The 17,024-nt window shown below is 38.1% G+C and overlaps 1 pseudogene; it reads left to right on the top strand.

The window, feature by feature from the left end:
- The window catches only part of LOC123255449, a 102,545-nt pseudogene extending 89,851 nt beyond the window's left edge, over positions 1 to 12,694 (top strand).
- Positions 12,695 to 17,024: the final 4,330 nt, after the last annotated feature.

Raw genomic sequence — 17,024 nt, 5'->3', positions numbered from 1 at the left:
CTGCTTGATCCTATTTCACATTCTTTTGGATCCTGATATTGCCTTCTCCAGGTATTAAATGCTATGTTCTTTAAGGATTTCAGGATAAATTTAAGCTGGAGACCCGAAAACTTTCAGTGTGCCCAAAGAAGGTCTGATCAAGTGAGAAGACCAATTGCTTTCTTCATGATATGAACTTTGCAAATTTCTGACTTGGGTTTGAATATGAGCAAGACCACTTTTGATTTGCCCCTGTTTAGAGTGTCAGGTGATGGCTGCTGGACCCAACCAGAATCTCTATGTTAGCTAGATGGAAGATTCTGCCATTCAGAACTGCAGCCCTACCATTATATGATGAATTCCCTCCCCTGGACATTCTATTACTGGCTTCAAACAGGGATGGGAGCTGTATCTTTCCCTACCTCCCCCCACAGGTTCCAAGTTTAGAGGCACACAGGGGTTGCTCATTTCTGTTCTTGATCTTTGTCCAGCACAAAGCTTTGGGCCAGTGACTGTCCCTTGTCCTGGATAGCCACTCCTAAAGCACAGGTTCCCTCCTGTCACCCAGCTCTGAGATATAACCATGTCATCACTCTATCAATAAACTCCAGCAGTCCCTATTCCCTCACAGATCAAACGTGAAATCCTCTGTTTAGCTTTAAAGGTCTTTTATAACCTGGCTCCCTCCTCTTGTTCCACTTTTCTTACACCTTAATGCCTTCCATACTCTGGTCTCTTTGCTATTCCTCACACAAGATACTCCATCTCTTCCTGGCTAGACATTTCATTGACTGTCCTCTGACAACCTTATTTTATGAAACCCCAAACTGGCCCTTGTCCTAAACAACACCATAAACAATCAAGCATACATGGAACACCCTAAATAGGATTAAATTCCCTTTTTGTCTTCTTATATCTTCTTGTGTCTAGACTGCTCCCAGGTAGTCTAGCACCTACCTATATCCTCTTTGCTAAGCCTCCATTTAACCAGTCAGTTGTTCCTTCTTGTTTATACTCCCTAAGGTATAAATATAATCCCAAATTCTTTAGTTCAATGGAAATTCCCTTTATTGGTGTCCTTCCCAGAGACAGTGTTCCCAGAGTCCCACCGTAGTGACTCTGTGTTGTATGTGGTGTCTCTGTGTGGTGGTTGTAGATCATTGTCTCTCTTGTACTGAATAAAGACTTTTCTATTATAACTACTTTGGTAGTGTGTAACTAGAATTTTGTACCCTTGGACTTCATCTCCCAGAATCCCTTTCATTTTGTCCCCTCATTATGTCCTTACATTATATAGATAAAACTTTCTGTAACTTTGCCCTCTCTCTCTTCTCCCACTTTTCATGGTCCAGGGCAACTGCTCTTTGCTCAGGCTATCACTCTCCTGTACTTCAAGTGATTATTAGTAAATATTATAAAAATATAATACTGTGAGTATTGGATATTAATTTTTAATCTCATAGTAGTTTTGTGTTTTCTTCAGGTTGACACCCCCACACCTGGAATTCTCTCCCTCTTCATCTCCAAATCTTAGCTTCAGGAAAAAAAATCCACCTCCTACAAGAAGCCTTTCCCAATCTTTCTAAATAAAAAAAAATGTAACCTTCTGTCTTAAAACTGATACTAAATAAAAGTCCCAAGGCAAAAGAGCAATAAGGGCTAGGAAAACAGGATTAGGTGATTTGCCCAGGATCCCCCAGTTAGGAATGGTCTGAGGCCAGATTTGAACACTGAATCTCCAATCTCCAGGCCTAGCATTCTATCCACTAAGCCACCTAGTTGCCTCTCCCATTTGTTTTCCTTTGTAACCCCAGTGCTTAGCACAGTGCCTGACACGTGGTAGTTACTTCCTAAATACTTGTTGACTTTTCTACTAGCAACAGAGCTGCCAGCAGACACCTGTTTCTTCTACCTGCATAGTCAGTCCCTTTGTTCTGGATCTAGTACTTCTTTTTGACCTAGCATATAGCCTTAGGCTCCAGCTCAGACTCTGTGCTAGAAGCCTGTAAGAAAAACTCTCTTAACCTAGAACCTCATCCCTTTTCCAAAGGCCCCTGTCTCTTTAGCCAAGGTAAGCTATAAAAATTACTCACTATGATTCTCCCTATTGAAAACTTGGTGCTTTTTCAAAGTCTTTGTGAAATAGTTGTGGGAGTTGGACTTTATTCCATCATCATGGCTGGTCTCCTGCCTCCAGGATTTCAAAGGTCCATTCCAAAGCTGACAATTCATAAATTGAATTTAATTATAATTCTTCCCTTCTAAAACCTTATCTGGACAAGTCCTGCCCCTTTGCAAGGCACCAACTGTCTTAACTATTAAGCATGTAACCACCCCATGCTAAAGATGAAGGGGAGAAAAAGATAGAAGGGGCTTTAGGAGAATAAGATATTGTTGTACTGAACATTGGGAGAAACTGAATGAAGCAATAGGTCAACTATAAAAAGTCAATACATAAGAGCAAGTATTTAGGGATAACAAGGAGAGAGCATCTACCGTATACTAGCCCAGTGAGGCCAAGAAACCTATCTTAACTTAGCCCATCTGGTTCCGTGACAGGCTGAGACTTTCCTTGGCCTTTTTCTCCTCCTGAAGTGTTTTTAATCTAATGTCAATCACTAGAAGATTTACCAACATTCGTTCTCTCTCACTCACTCTTCAGTTTTTGTTGCTTTTTTTGTTGCTTTCCTGAGTCATGTCACAGCAATAAGATTCTGACAATTCACTTCCCATCTATTTTCTTCTCCTGAGATAAAGGGATGAGATATTTTCTTCCTTAAATGTTACTTTAAGAGAAAAAGAATGAATAGAAAAATGTTTCTTTTCTTTTGTTTCCAAAAACAATCTTGTGTCATCAGTCTTGCTTTCCACCCCACCCCACTAAAATCAATAGTATCCCAGACCAACTAAATAAATAAATGATTGTTTTTAAGGCTGAGAACACTGAAGATATACAAGCAGAGCATAAATGGCAATTTTATTGGAGATTTTATCTAAGGGATTCGTGGTTCTCTTAAGCTAAATTACCCCTGAAGTGTCTATTCAGTGTTGAAATTCCATGATCCCAACATGCTTTCCATAGTATTCTATGATCCTATGATACATCAAATGAGAGCAATCTATTACCTAACAAGGTAATCTATTTCATTTTGGATTCTGTTTGAAAAGTCTTCCTTCTACTGGGCCAAAAACGACTGTCTTATCATTTCTACATATATCAATCACAGCGTTAGAGTTGGAAAGGACCTCAGAAATCTTCAACTCCCTTATTTTACAGTAGAGGAGACCAAGCCCAGAGGGGAAGTAACTTTCCCAAGGTCACCATGCAGCAAGTTGCAAAGTTAGGATTCAAGGGTAAGTCCTCTGAAACCAAAATTAACACTCTTTGTATGCCTATATACTGCCTTGTTCTGTCCCTTGGAGCAGAAAGAAATCCATCTTCCAAATGATAATATTTTCAAGAATCAAGGTATCAAAATGGGAAGAGCATTGCACTTGGGAGCCAGAATGACTAAATTCCAGGGCCAGCTCCACCAAGTGTTAACAGTTTAACCTTGGACTTTTTTCATCTCTTTCAGTATAACATGGGATCAATCTTAGATGCTCTACCTTCCTTACAGAGTTGCTGTAAAGACCAAATGAGATACCATGAACTTAACATGGCTCTGGCTGCTGGCAGAGTCTGCTGGCTCATCTTACCTTCCAAAGCCTACAAGTTTGTCACCTAGTCACTCATGATTTCATGTTGGCCTGGGTGAAGAGGGCAAGCCAAAGGTACTCCTTTCTCCCTCCCCCCTCCCTCTCTCTGTCTCTTAATCTCTCTCTCTGTCTCTTTATCTCTCTCTGTCTCTCTCTGTCTCTTTATCTCTCTCTCCTCCTCCTCTCTCCTCCTCTATTTTCCCCTTTCTCTTTCTCTCTCTCCCTTCTCTGTCTTCTCCCTCTCTCTCCTCCTCTCTGTCTCTCTCTCTCTCTGTCTCTCTCTCTCTCTCTCTCTCTCTCTCTCTCTGTCTCTCTGACTCTCTGACTCTCTCTTTGCCTTAATGAAAAAGAATGTTCAGTTACCACCTATCATATACTCTCTCAGTTCTGCCTTAGCAGTCTAATCAAAGAACTAAAGTAAACAAATGGCCAGCAGTCTCTGATTCCCCCTGTATGCTCTGAATTAGTGCAAGGCCTCTCCATTCCACATCACCATGCACTTCCAAAAGCAGGCTCGTCTTCCCATTCTTGGACTGTGCTGTCATTGGCTACTTTCTTCCTTACTGGCTTACATGTTTATAGAGATCAATGAATTAAAAAGTTAGTAGAAGAAGACTACTGTCATGCCTCTTGCCATCTGCCTCAGGCTTCTCTTCTCCAAGCTAAGCATCTCTAGTTCCTTCAATAGTTTCTTAAATGACATGGTTTTCAAACCCCTCTAGTTTATTTGATGCTTCTTGTTAAATGTGGCAGCCAGAATCCAGGCATTGTCCATCCAATCTATAGCACTTCCTCTCATCTGAATGCTTTATTCTATCAGGAAAGCAAGCCTAAGGTACTCTGACCATTTTGAACAGGCTCATTACACTCTTATTTCCTATTGAATTTGCAGTCAGTGAAAAGCACAGATCATCAGATTAGTAGTACAGACAGACATGAACTTAGAGGTCATGTAGCTGAACCACTTCACTTTATAGAGAATGAAATTGGTCACAGAGAGGTACCTATCCAAGCACTTTTTGGTCTTTTTTGAACGGATTGCTAAGTGCCTAGATAAGTGTACAATTGATTACTTTTTAATTAAGCACATTTATTTTTACTAAATTTCATCTCCTTTTTTTCCTCTGCAATTCTGGGAGAGAATGGATTAAGAAAAGATATCAGGCTATGCATAAGAAGCAGGTGTCTCCTACAAATTATATAATTGGCATTTTATTAACTCTGCTAAAGAATTTTGAGAGATTCACTTCATTCTCTACAAACTAGTTAGGACATTCTAGACTATAGTTTATACTAAACATGGCTTTTTTCCTCTCCCTTCTGTCAAGACAGCCAGCCTGCCAGGAAATACAGCAGCAACAAATCAAAGGCAGAATGTTTCTCGTATTTTGTGCCTTCGTTTGACAGCTAATATTGTGTGGCACAGCACAAGACTGGCTGGGTCATTTGTTCCTGTTGACAGGTTAGCTTTTCAGAGGTAAGAAGTAACAATAAGCTAACAGTGATGGGCTTTAATTTTAAATTAAAATCTGTGGCCAGAATCCATTCGTGAAAGCAATAATTAATAACATGCCACACTTCATCAGAGGAGATCAAGGCAGAGATGGCACCACAGATGTGCTTGTGTTAGGCAGGAAGACCATTATAATAGGTGAGAAAATTCCTTCCCAATTTTCCCTTACCAAGGGGCAATTCAATAGGAAGCTCTTCTCTTTCCAGTGTTGGCCACAATTACCAAAGTGGCAGGTTGTGGAAGTGAGGGAGAAGTACTAAATAACTAGAATGTAAAACAACAACAACAACAACTTTTTGGCAAAAATGATCTCATATAATATGGGGATTTTTGCCCTGGGGCAGCCCTCATGCAACATCTAATCCTGACAGCAAGCATTACAGAATCATAGAACGCTGGTGTGTAAAGGGACTATAAAGATCACTTTGTCCAACCACATCACTTTTCACAAGGTAACAAAAGCTCAGGGAGATGAAATGGCCTATTCAATTCAATAAACATTTATTAAGAGCCTATTATGTGCCAGGCACTGTGCTAACCACCAGAAAGACAGAGAGACAAAAGACAGTCTAATCCTCCCAGGCTCACATAGGTAGTTAGTGACAGAATCAAGACTAAAATTCAGATTCCTTGACTTTTAATTCAGTGATCTTTCTACTATACAAGGCTGGCTCCCTCAGGGACACAAAACTATCCTCCATGGCAGCAACCTCAAGATTCAGGGGGCTGGTGTGCTTTTCAACTAGAATGTAAGCTTCTTGAAGGTAGAGGTTGTATCTTGTGGATTTCTATCTCCTCCCCATCTCCTAGCATGATGCTTTGTACATATCATGTGCCTAATACAGTGGTGCCTTAACACACGAGTTTAATTTGTTCCACGGCCAAGCCCGTAACCCAATTTGCTCTTGTGTCAAATCGCATTTCCCCCATTTAAATGAATGGAAATGCAATTAATCCGTTCTGACCCCCAAAACCACATGAATTTTTTATTTTACATGATTTTAAATATGAAAATAAACTTTATAAATAACAAAAACATATTTATAGATAATAAAAAAGAATGTAAAGAAATAAATTGCTTATGAAATGTTATTTACCTTCAAGGTCAGGTGAAGATGTTGGTGGAGAAGGTTTTCATTTGGTGCATTATCACTTAGCATAACTTACTCTCTACACATGATACTGTGTGAAACAAGTGTTGTTACACTGTTCCAAAGCATGACCTGTTGCAACTTTTTCTAGGTGTCTTTTCAGTAAAATGTTTAATTTTTTCCCAAATCCTCAATCTTGCTTATGCTGATTACCTCATCCACCTCAGGTTCCTCCCCATTAATTTCCTGCAAAACCTCCTTATGCTGCTGCTGCTGTAACTCCTTCAATTCCTCTGTCGTCAGAAGCCATGGTTAAAAGTTAAGAAATTTGCCCAAAATACTGATAATAAAGACAAAAATAAAGAAGAAAGCAAAAGCTATTCAATACCGATGCTCCCTCGGCCAGATAAACACTGAACTAAACAAGACAGCCTCGTGTAACTTGTGAAACTGGACATTTAGCAGGCTATCTAGTGGAGGGTGGCAGAAGCTTCTGATTCAAATACACACTTGTGTCTTAAAGCAAAAAATCCCGAACCTGACTGCTCATATCTCAAACTGCTCATGACTTAGGGTGCTCATGTATCAAGATACCGCTATATTCATTAATCTCAAATATTTCTAGCTTTTAAAAATTAATAGCTCAATGTAGTTCAATGTTGAACCAATTAATGGGCAATTAATTTGGGGAAGACTAGAAATGTCTGGGACTAATTCATTAGCATGTGTTGTTGCAGAAAAATGACCTGTTTAAGTGAAAAAGAGAGGAATAAAACATGTAGCAAAAATAACAGACAACAGATAGCTTGAATATTTATTGTGTACTTACTTTAAAAGCAGAAGTAATAAGTCCCTTAGTTTATTGATCAGAACCTCCGAAACAGATTTAAGGAAAGAATACAGGACAAGCATTACATAGAATTTAAAAAGGTACATTGGTGAACAGAGTTTTCATACCAACAAAAATTATGGCTCTATCTCAGTGATTCCCTAAGTGGATGCTACTGACCCCTGGTGGGTGCTGCAGCTATCAGGGGTGCATTTATCTTTCCTATTAATTGCTATTAAAATTTTAAAAAAATTAATTTCCAAAGGGCTAAGTAATATTTTTTTTCTGGAAAGGGGGCAGTAGGCCAAAAAATTTTGGGAACCACTGCTCTATTTAAATACCCAAGTAACCTATAATTCAATAGCCCATGGATTGACTTCTACCCTTCTTAGACTTTTGAAGGGCTTTCTAATCTGTAGCATCTCCTGCTATATAAAGCAATTCTTCCTTTTGTTTGTCCTACACTCTCTTTCAAGTTTCAAGGCTATCCCTCAGTACAAGTCTTATGGAATTGGCTCATTCCAAGTTCATCTAATCCAAGCCCTTCATGATTTCATAAAACTTAATTACATTCTGTCTCCTTTTCAGTCTATCTGCCTTTTCAGACAGACGTGAGAGGAGTTTTTCCCTAGAATTATAGAATCATAAAAAAGATTGCTCTATTAGAGAACCTAGTCCAAAACATTCATTTTTCAGAGAAAGAAACTGACCTTTAAATAATAACAAGTGAATGACATTTAGAATGTCACTCTTGGGAGAGACAACATGGTACAGTAAAATGAGCACTGGATTTGGAGTCAGCAAACTTAAACTTTCTCACTTACCTGGGTAATCTTGAGCTTAACTTCCTTGTTTCCTAATCTATAAAATAAGGAAGTTGCATAAGATGATCTTTAAGTTCCCTTCATGGCCTAAATTTTTTATTCTATACTCCCTCTCAAAAGAAATAGCAATAGTGGAAGGTGTGACATACAGAATTTGGTATTGGGAGCTTAGATTTGAATATAAGCTTTGCTGTTGACTTTTTGTGACCTTAGATAAAAACTGAACCTCTTGAGAGCCCCCCTTTTTATTAAGGATACTATAATCTTCCCTCCCACACCCCACCATTTTTTTGTTTTTTTATTGACATTTTTTGTTTTTATATAATCTTTATTTCCAAATGCAAACTTCATCCCTTGCCCATCAATCTATCCCTTGTAACAAAGAATAAAAAAGGAATGGGAGAGGGGATTAGGAAGAGAAAGCAATTCAGCATATCTAAGGCATTCATCAACTAAGGGCAACTTTTCATACTCATAATATCCCATTTCTGCAAAGAAGGGAAGTTCATTTTCTCTCTCTCCCCTCAAATCGCTTGATCATTATATTTATTCATAGTTTACTTTTTAATTATTTTGTTCTTTCCATTCACATTGTAGTAATCATTGTGAATATTTTCCCAATTTCTCCATTTCCAATGAGCTATATACTTTATCTGTTTTCTGCTCCCAGTAGATTGTAAACTCTTTGAAGGTAATGACTATCTTTGTTTTTATTTCTATTTGTATCCCCAGCACTTAGTCCAGTGTCTGCCACATAGACAGTTATTAAATGTTTATTGATTGACTAGTTCTATTTACTTTACCTCAGTTTATATTATTCTTCTAATTCTTCTCTGAATTCTTCATGGTCATCTTTTAGTATAGTAATATTCCATTATATTCACATACCACCATATATCTAACTATTCTTCTATTAACAGTTATCTAGTTCTTAGTTAACACAATAAGTACTGCTATGTATATATGGGACCTTTCATCCTGTCCTCAGCTTCTATATGCCTAACAGTTGAATCTTTGAGTCAAAAAAGTGTAAATTTTTAATGAATTTTTGAAACATCATTCTAAATTGATTTCCAAAATGATAGGGCCAACAAAAGTGCATAAATGTGTCCAACTTCCTAAAGTCCTTTCTACAATGACTACTTCCATATTTTGTCATCTTGGGCCATTACAGATCTTTTACAATTCTTTGTTCACATTTTTTATGTTTTTTTTTATTTTAAACCCTTAACTTCTGTGTATTGACCCATAGGTGGAAGAGTGGTAAGGGTGAGCAATGGGGGTCAAGTGACCTGCCCAGGGTCACACAGCTGGGAAGTGTCTGAGGCTGGATTTGAACCTAGGACCTCCCGTCTCTAGGCCTGGCTCTCAATTCACTGAGCTACCCAGCTGCCCCCTTTTGTTCACAATTTTTAACACAATTTGTTGAGGACACTAATCTGGGAAGGGATTTGTAGAGTGTTTCTGATATAGTTCCCTTCCCAGCCAGAAAATCTGAGGGTCTTTGAGCAATATATAATAGGATGCTGGGTCAGCTATGTCTCATAGAATAAGCAGAAATATTTGCTTCAGAATAGGAGAGAGAGAGATCTGAGATCTTTTAAGCATGTGGACTTTCCATCAAGTCATGACCTGTCCAAAGTTATACAGGGTAATATGTGGCAGAGCTGGTGGTCCTACCTTGATATCAGTCCATGTAGGATCTCCAAACCAGTGAGAGGTCAAGGTGGAGATGGAGGGTAGATGTGAGGGAAAAGGATGATTCCAAAAACAGAGAGTCTTGTGCTGCTGCTTAACTCTCCCTTTCAGAGGTCAGGACTGCTCTACTGCTTTCCATCAACTTCCCTATCTACTAGAAGAGGGGAAGAACAGAAATACTCTCTGCCTCTCAACCCACAAGGAAGGTAAAATGGAAGAGAAGAATAAAAGGCTAAATAAAAGGTCTATAAACTTTTAAGACTTTCCCACAACTTCCAGTCTAATGAGTTCATAATATAATATAATGGAAATTGCCCTAAAGCAGTGTTGGCAAAGCATCAGAACACATATCCAGCTGGCACACGGGAAGCTGCTCCTTCCCCCCTCTTCCCAGTACCTGAGGACATGTTTATGCATGCCCCACCCCTCTGTCCAGGCACCCAAAGGAACTCCTCTTCCCTCCATTCTCTAGGGTAATGTGGGAGGGGCTCACAGGCAGCTTGAAGTTCCAGTTTGGGCACACAAACTTGAAAATGTTTGCCAACACTGCCCTAAAGTAAGAAGACCCAAGTTCAAATATTGCTTCTGATACTTGCTATCTTTCTGCCTTAGACAAGTAACAACTTTCATAAGTCTTAATTTCTTCACATCTAAAATTTAGGGAGTTGGACTAGATGGCCTCACAAGTCCCTTCTAGCTCTTGATATATGATTGGTATAAATAGGTAATTATTTCCCTTTTATTAGGAGCTTCTATAGTCTATTATTCCTCAGCATCTTCCAAAGGCTGATAGCAACATTGCACCTTCTGTGTTCTGAGCTCTTTGCCAGATCCAAAGGCTATTGAAAAGTGTTAGTCCTTTATTAATGGTAAATTAGTTTGAAATCAAGGAAATGCAACGCCATTAACCACAGAAAGCTATCTCTTCTTTCTTGTCACTTGATTCATTGCTATCTCTTTTAGAAGACTTATTTGTTCTTTCTAAATAAATAGGAGTTAAATAGAAGAGTGAGTTATTAACTTTTATAAGTGTTATGCCAATGTATGCCTTCTGCATTACAAATACCTAGAAAATAAAGGAGTATCAAAAAAATTAATAGTGCCAAGAATAAATAGGAAGATAATTTCCTGCTCTTCCTCTTCTCCCTCCCCCTCTGCCTTCCCCATCTTTTCTCCCCCACCCCAGGGTTACCTTTTTCCATGCCCTACACCCCCAATGTCTCCTCTCCCCCTACTCCCAGCCCCAATATCACTGTTTCTCTCTAATCTAACTCTGCATATATTTTCTTTGCCAGCTTTAGCTTTGTGGACAAACTGAAAAAATGTCTTCAGCTATGTCTGTGAATGGAAAAGCTTGTCTTCCTGAAATAAGTAGCCATGGAGCCCAGTAGCCCTCATCACCTTCCCCAGGAAACAAAGGAAGAAGTAAATAGTCCTTTTAGACAGGCACCACTGACTCTTCAGCATCAGAGTTCATTTTTTTTCCTTTCCTTTTGTTTGTTTTTAATTTCCCTGCTGCAAATGCAGACCCAGTGCCCCACAGCAAGAAGTCCCCACAGACAAGAGATAGTCAGTGGGGTTTTCCTCAATGATCTGGTGGAAGCAGTGGAAAGGGCTTCCATCATTGAGTATCTCATAGGGAATGGTGGAAATTATGTACCTGGGATCAGGGGGTTGTGATAATAGCCCACTCTTCCCTGATGGTTGGAAAACAAAGCAAGAAATGCTGTTGTCTCCACTGCTGCATGGAACCTGGAACTTCTGACAGTGACTGCCTAGGTTCCATAAAACACAACAGCACCTGGGGCCATTTTGGAGGCTTTAGCAAAGCTTCTGATGATTTTGACACCTTCAGCACCCTGGAAATTGGCTGGGGTGGAGAGGGGAAAGGGGGGAAGGGAGGGAGTCACTTTCACAGCACAGAGGACATGTGAAAGTGATCCAGATATAAATGAATATGTCACAATCTCTTCTGGTTGTTGGAAGTCTAATAGTTTACCAGTGTAAACTGGAGTATATGTCCTATTCAGAGAGGGCCAGCATCTCTGGTGTGAGGGCCAGTATTCTGTGCACTATGGTACCACCTAGCAGCTCAGGGAGGACTAGCACCTCTGGTGTGAGGGCTTGCTGAGCTCTCCACTACTGCTCATCTACCTTTGGCACCCATCTCTCAACCAACTCTCCCCTGTGGCTCGAAGAAGCTGTAGCATGCTCAGCAGACACATCCTGCTAAAATCATCGCTACAGATAGGCTAAACTAGGTTGAGCATTGAGAGACCTCAAACCAGTCACTGAGTTAGGGGGGTGTCTACCCCATGAAAGTGAATACTTTCCCCAATGTAATGGGCAGAGGAGAACAATTTGCTCCAAAGGCCACAAAAATAGAAAAAATAGGCACAGCGGATCACTTAGATATTGGTCAGACATCAAAAACACCAAGGTCATCCACTACATCCTGGGCAATGGCCAGTTGTCCTAATTTTTATTTTGCTGTGGGCTTCTATGACTCTGGAAGAGAGAGTGAGGCTGATGACTTTGTGCAACTCTGCCTCACTTAAATCCAGTTCATACACAAGTCAAGACATCACCCTGTGATATCATCATATTTTTCAAAATGAAGAACAAGCTTAATCAATATGAGAGAAACTGCTGCTGTTTCACCTATTAAGGCCAATATCAGCTATGAAAACATTTTTAAGCTTGTCTTTCAAGAAGCACCAGTACAATAAATGACTACAGAGATTTGTATGTACCATTTTCTAGAAAAACATAATGAAGAAAATACTAGCTGAAAATTGGTAAAGAAGCAATCTTGCTCTGGATTCCAAAAACTCTAAAAGATTCTCCATGATGAAGATGATACATCTACTTCAAGATGACTCTGGAGCAAATCTCATTGCCAAAACAATTACTTAATTTGTCATTGGAATAGATGCAACTCAAAAGAAACTTCAAAGGTAAGAATTATGTTCTGGAAAATTCAAACCTGAAAGAGACTGAAGAGTAAACAGAAATAAATGGCTTTTATCTTTAAAATTGCAAGGCACTCCAAAAATATTAATAGTAGCTCTTTTTGTGGTGACAAAGAACTGGAAACTGAAGGAATGCCATCAATTCAGGAATGGCTTAACAAGTTGTGGTATATGCTTGTATTAGAATATTATTGTGCCATAAAAAATATCAAACAAGATGATCCCCCTCAAAAAAAAAGCCCTGGAAATACTTATATAAAGTGATACAAAGTGAAGTGAGCAGAACCAGGAGAATGTTATACACAGTAACAACAATAATGTATGATGATCAACTGTGAATGGCTTAACTACTATCAACAAGGCAATGATGCAGGACAACTCCAAGGGACTCATGACAAGAAAGGATATCTGTCCAGAGAAGGAACACATGGAGTCTGAATGCAAATTGAAACATACTTTACTTTATTTCCTCCATGAATGTTTGTCTAATGTAAATAATATGTATCTTCTTTCACAACATGAGGAACATGGAAATTATATGTATTATTTTGAACACACACACCCTATATCATATTCCCTGAAAGGGGGAAAGGGTGGGAGGGAAAGAGAAAACATGGATTGCAAAATATCAGAAAATTAATATTTAAAATTGTAATGAAATGCACTCTGGAAAAAAATATAGATTTTTTTTTCATTGCAAGACATTATTTCAAACTTACCTCTCTGGATCCTCAGCTCCTCGATATAGTAGCCTGTTTCTGTACAACTTGTTTTTGAAAAAAAACTCCATCCAGTGGAAGTATGCCATACATAACAACTCCAAGAAAGAAAAACTTTCTCCTGCCTGGAATTTAAAAATGAAAATTCTAATAGTTATGTTGGCTTAAAGAAAAAATACTGTCCCAGCTTTGGGGACAAGAACCCACCATTGGACATAATCTGTTGGGAAAATTGGAAAACAGTATGGGAGAGATTAGGTTTAGATCAACATTTCACCCTCTATGCCAAGATAAATTCAGAATGGGTGAATGACTTAAATATAAAGAAGAAAACTACAAGTAATTTAGGTGAACCTAGAATAGTAAACCTGTCAGATCTATGGGAAAGAAAAGAATTTAAAGACCGAGCAAGAGATAGACAATATTACAAAATATAAAATTAATAGTTTTGATTACATTAAATTAAAAAGGGGTTGTACAAACAAAACCAATGCAACCAGAATTAGAAGGGAAGCAATAAATTGGGGGGAAATCTTTATAACAAAAATTTCTGACAAAGGTCTAATTACTCAAATTAATAAGGAGCTAAGTTAATTGTACAAAAAAATCAAGCTATTCTCCAACTGATAAATGGGCAAGGGGCACGAATAGGCAGTTTTCAGATAAAGAAATCAAAACTATCAATAAGCACATGAAAAGTGTTCTAAATCTCTTATAATTAGAGAAATGCACATCAAAACAACTCTGAGGTACAACCTCACACCTAGCAGATTGGCCAATATGACAGAAAAGGAAAGTAATAAATGTTGGAGGGGATGTGGCAAAATTTAAACACTAAATCATTGCTGGTGGAGTTGTGAATTGATCTGACCATTTTGGAAGGTAATTTGGAATTATGCCCAAAGGGCTTTTAATGACTCACTGCCCTTTGATCCAGCCATACCATTGTTGGGTTTGTACCCCAAAGAGTTAATAAGGGAAAAATACATGTACAAAACTATTCATAGTCACGCTCTTGGTGGTGGCAAAAAATTGGAAAATGAGGGGATGTCATTCAATTGGGGAATGACTGAACAAATTGTGATATCTGATGATGATGGAATACTATTGTGCTAAAAAGAATAATGAACTGGAGGAATTCCATATGAACTGGAAAGACCTCCAGGAATTGATGCAGAGTGAAAGGAGCAGAACCAGGAGAACATTGTACACAGAGACTGATACACTGTGGCACAATTGAACATAATGGACTTCTCAACTAGCAGCAATGAGATGATCTAGGAAAATTCTAAGGAACTTATGAGAAAGAACACTATCTACAACCAGAGAAAGAACAACGGGAGTAGAAGCGCAGAAGAAAGGTATTTCCTTGATCACGTGGTTCAATGGAGATGTGATTGGGGATGTAGACTTTAAATAAACACTCTATTGCAAATATTTATAACATGGAAATAGGTTTTGAAAAACAATACATGTAAAATTCAGTGGAATTGCTCATTGGCTCTGGGATGGAAAGAACATGAATCATGGAATCATGGGAAAATATTCTAAATTAATTAAATAAAAATTAAACAAAGAAAATATAAACAAATTTTTAAAAATACTTTTCATCTTCGAGGTTAGTCTTAAATTTTGCTATTGATTTTGTTCTAGAAACTGGAAATCACAGTCATCTTTGAGATTACAAATCAGAAATTCTCAGTTTATTTTCCTGTGCTACTAGATTATGTTAGATTAATCATGGGTTAAAATCTAGACTTTCCTTTGAAGTTCTTGTGTTCCATTTTTAAACGCACTATCTTCTGGCCATCCCCAATTTGCTACTAGCAATGAAAGCTTCTAGAGACTTTGCTTTAGTTTTCTAGTCAATAAATGCTCAGGCAAAGCCTTGAAAAGGAATGTACTGCCAATTAAAGCTAAGGGTTGCTATATATTTAATAAAGTTGCAGGACCTTTGCTCTCAGGTAGCTATATTTAGTAGATTCTCTCTGGGGCTTTTTCCATCATAGCAGCACAAGCTTAAAGATTACAAATGACTGAGGAGGGGAATAAAACCATCTCTTTTTCGGATGACTTTAACTCATTTGTTCACCTTTGTTAATGACTACTAGAACTAAATGTTCTTAGTGGAAGAAGTTATTTCATACACTATATTAATTTCTAGATTAGAAAGAATCCCTGTGTATGCCTGCATCTGGGTCCTGGGTCAGAGAGTACAATCAGTCTGTTACTTTTAACATTTTCTTTGTCTTTAGGAATTCCAAGTATATATTTTCCTTTTAATATAATGTGGTTAATAGATGAAGGGGGCAATGATTCTCTTCCTGCCTGTATCATCTATGGTGTGGGGGAGGATGAGAGTTTAATGGACCACCTCCTAATTAGCTATTTACCAATTGGAGATGTCTTAGGATGTTCAAGGAAGGGGCTGAATAATGTTCTCCTAAAACTCTTTATAGATCTACCTGATGGAGTTTTAAGGTCTTTGTGCATTTGAGGGGGCCACTGACCTATCACTTTATTGGTTATAATGCTAACCTAATCAATAAATTCATATTATTACCCATAATCTTGAATAATTTTAATCATAACACTAGGAAAGGTTCCAGTTGTAACAAGATGTCCTAAACTGGGAATATTTTCAGGGTCAATTCTGTTCTGCATTGTTATTTTCCCTATTTTCTGGTGCCATACTATGGCTAAGTCAGAATAATATCCCTGTGTATGGAATATTCTAAATTATTGTACATAGTACTTATAAAATATGTTCTACCTGAAAGGTAAGGAGAAAATTCAAAAGCATCTTAATCATAACTTAAGCTGTTCTTTCCTAAAACATTTTGTTTTGAGGGTCCTGGAAATGCTTCAATTTTCTGTTTGGACATAAATCTCAGGGCTGCAAGTTGTGCAGTAAAACTGGGATAACTTTATATTTTCTTTTGTAACTGCTGACCTTGACAGAACAATGCTATGGGATTCCATTTTAAACTTTGTTTTATGGAACACCCAAATGAAAAGTTTCTCCATGTGTCTAGTGAAAAATTACCACTGTTAAAAATGGCAGGAGTCAACAAATCCACACTGACTTTTCTAACATTTTGTCAAATAAAGTTCCTTGAATACAAACTATAAAATAAGAAGGCAGTTTTTTAAACAAATTCCTCCATCATAAAAAGAAAATGGTTGAACTAAGTTATTCCTAAAGGTCTCTGTTGGCTCCGAAAGTTATTGATTCCCTGACTTCCCACATTCTAGACATACTAATACTAATGAAACTATTACTTTCTGCCCACTCAAGAGCATTTTACCCCATGTGGGTATATCCTACCTAATATTAATTCCTTCCATGAAAAATGCCACATTTTATATAGTTATACTTCTAGATGTGTGGGCTCTTAGAGTATGAAGTGACCTCAGAGGTCATCTGGGCCAGCCCCTTCCCAAATTGTGAATTCTGTTGAGATCCCTGACAAGTGTTATATTATGTTCAAAACCTCCAGCATCAGACAATTTAGTTGTGCCTTGAGGCCATCCATTTCATTTAAAGACAGCTCTAAGTTATTAGGAAATTCTTACACAGTACCAAAATCTGATACCCTGTAGCTTCTACTCCAAATCTGTATAAGTGTTTTCATCTATATATAGATTATTTATAATTTGGATCATTCAAAATGCATCAATAACTTTATACTTACCTCCC

Source organism: Gracilinanus agilis, chromosome 1, assembly GCF_016433145.1.
Source record: "Gracilinanus agilis isolate LMUSP501 chromosome 1, AgileGrace, whole genome shotgun sequence".
Taxonomy (NCBI): Eukaryota; Metazoa; Chordata; class Mammalia; order Didelphimorphia; family Didelphidae; genus Gracilinanus; species Gracilinanus agilis.
The sequence above is the reverse complement of the archived record's forward strand: the minus strand, read 5'-3'. Positions and strand labels throughout refer to the sequence as shown.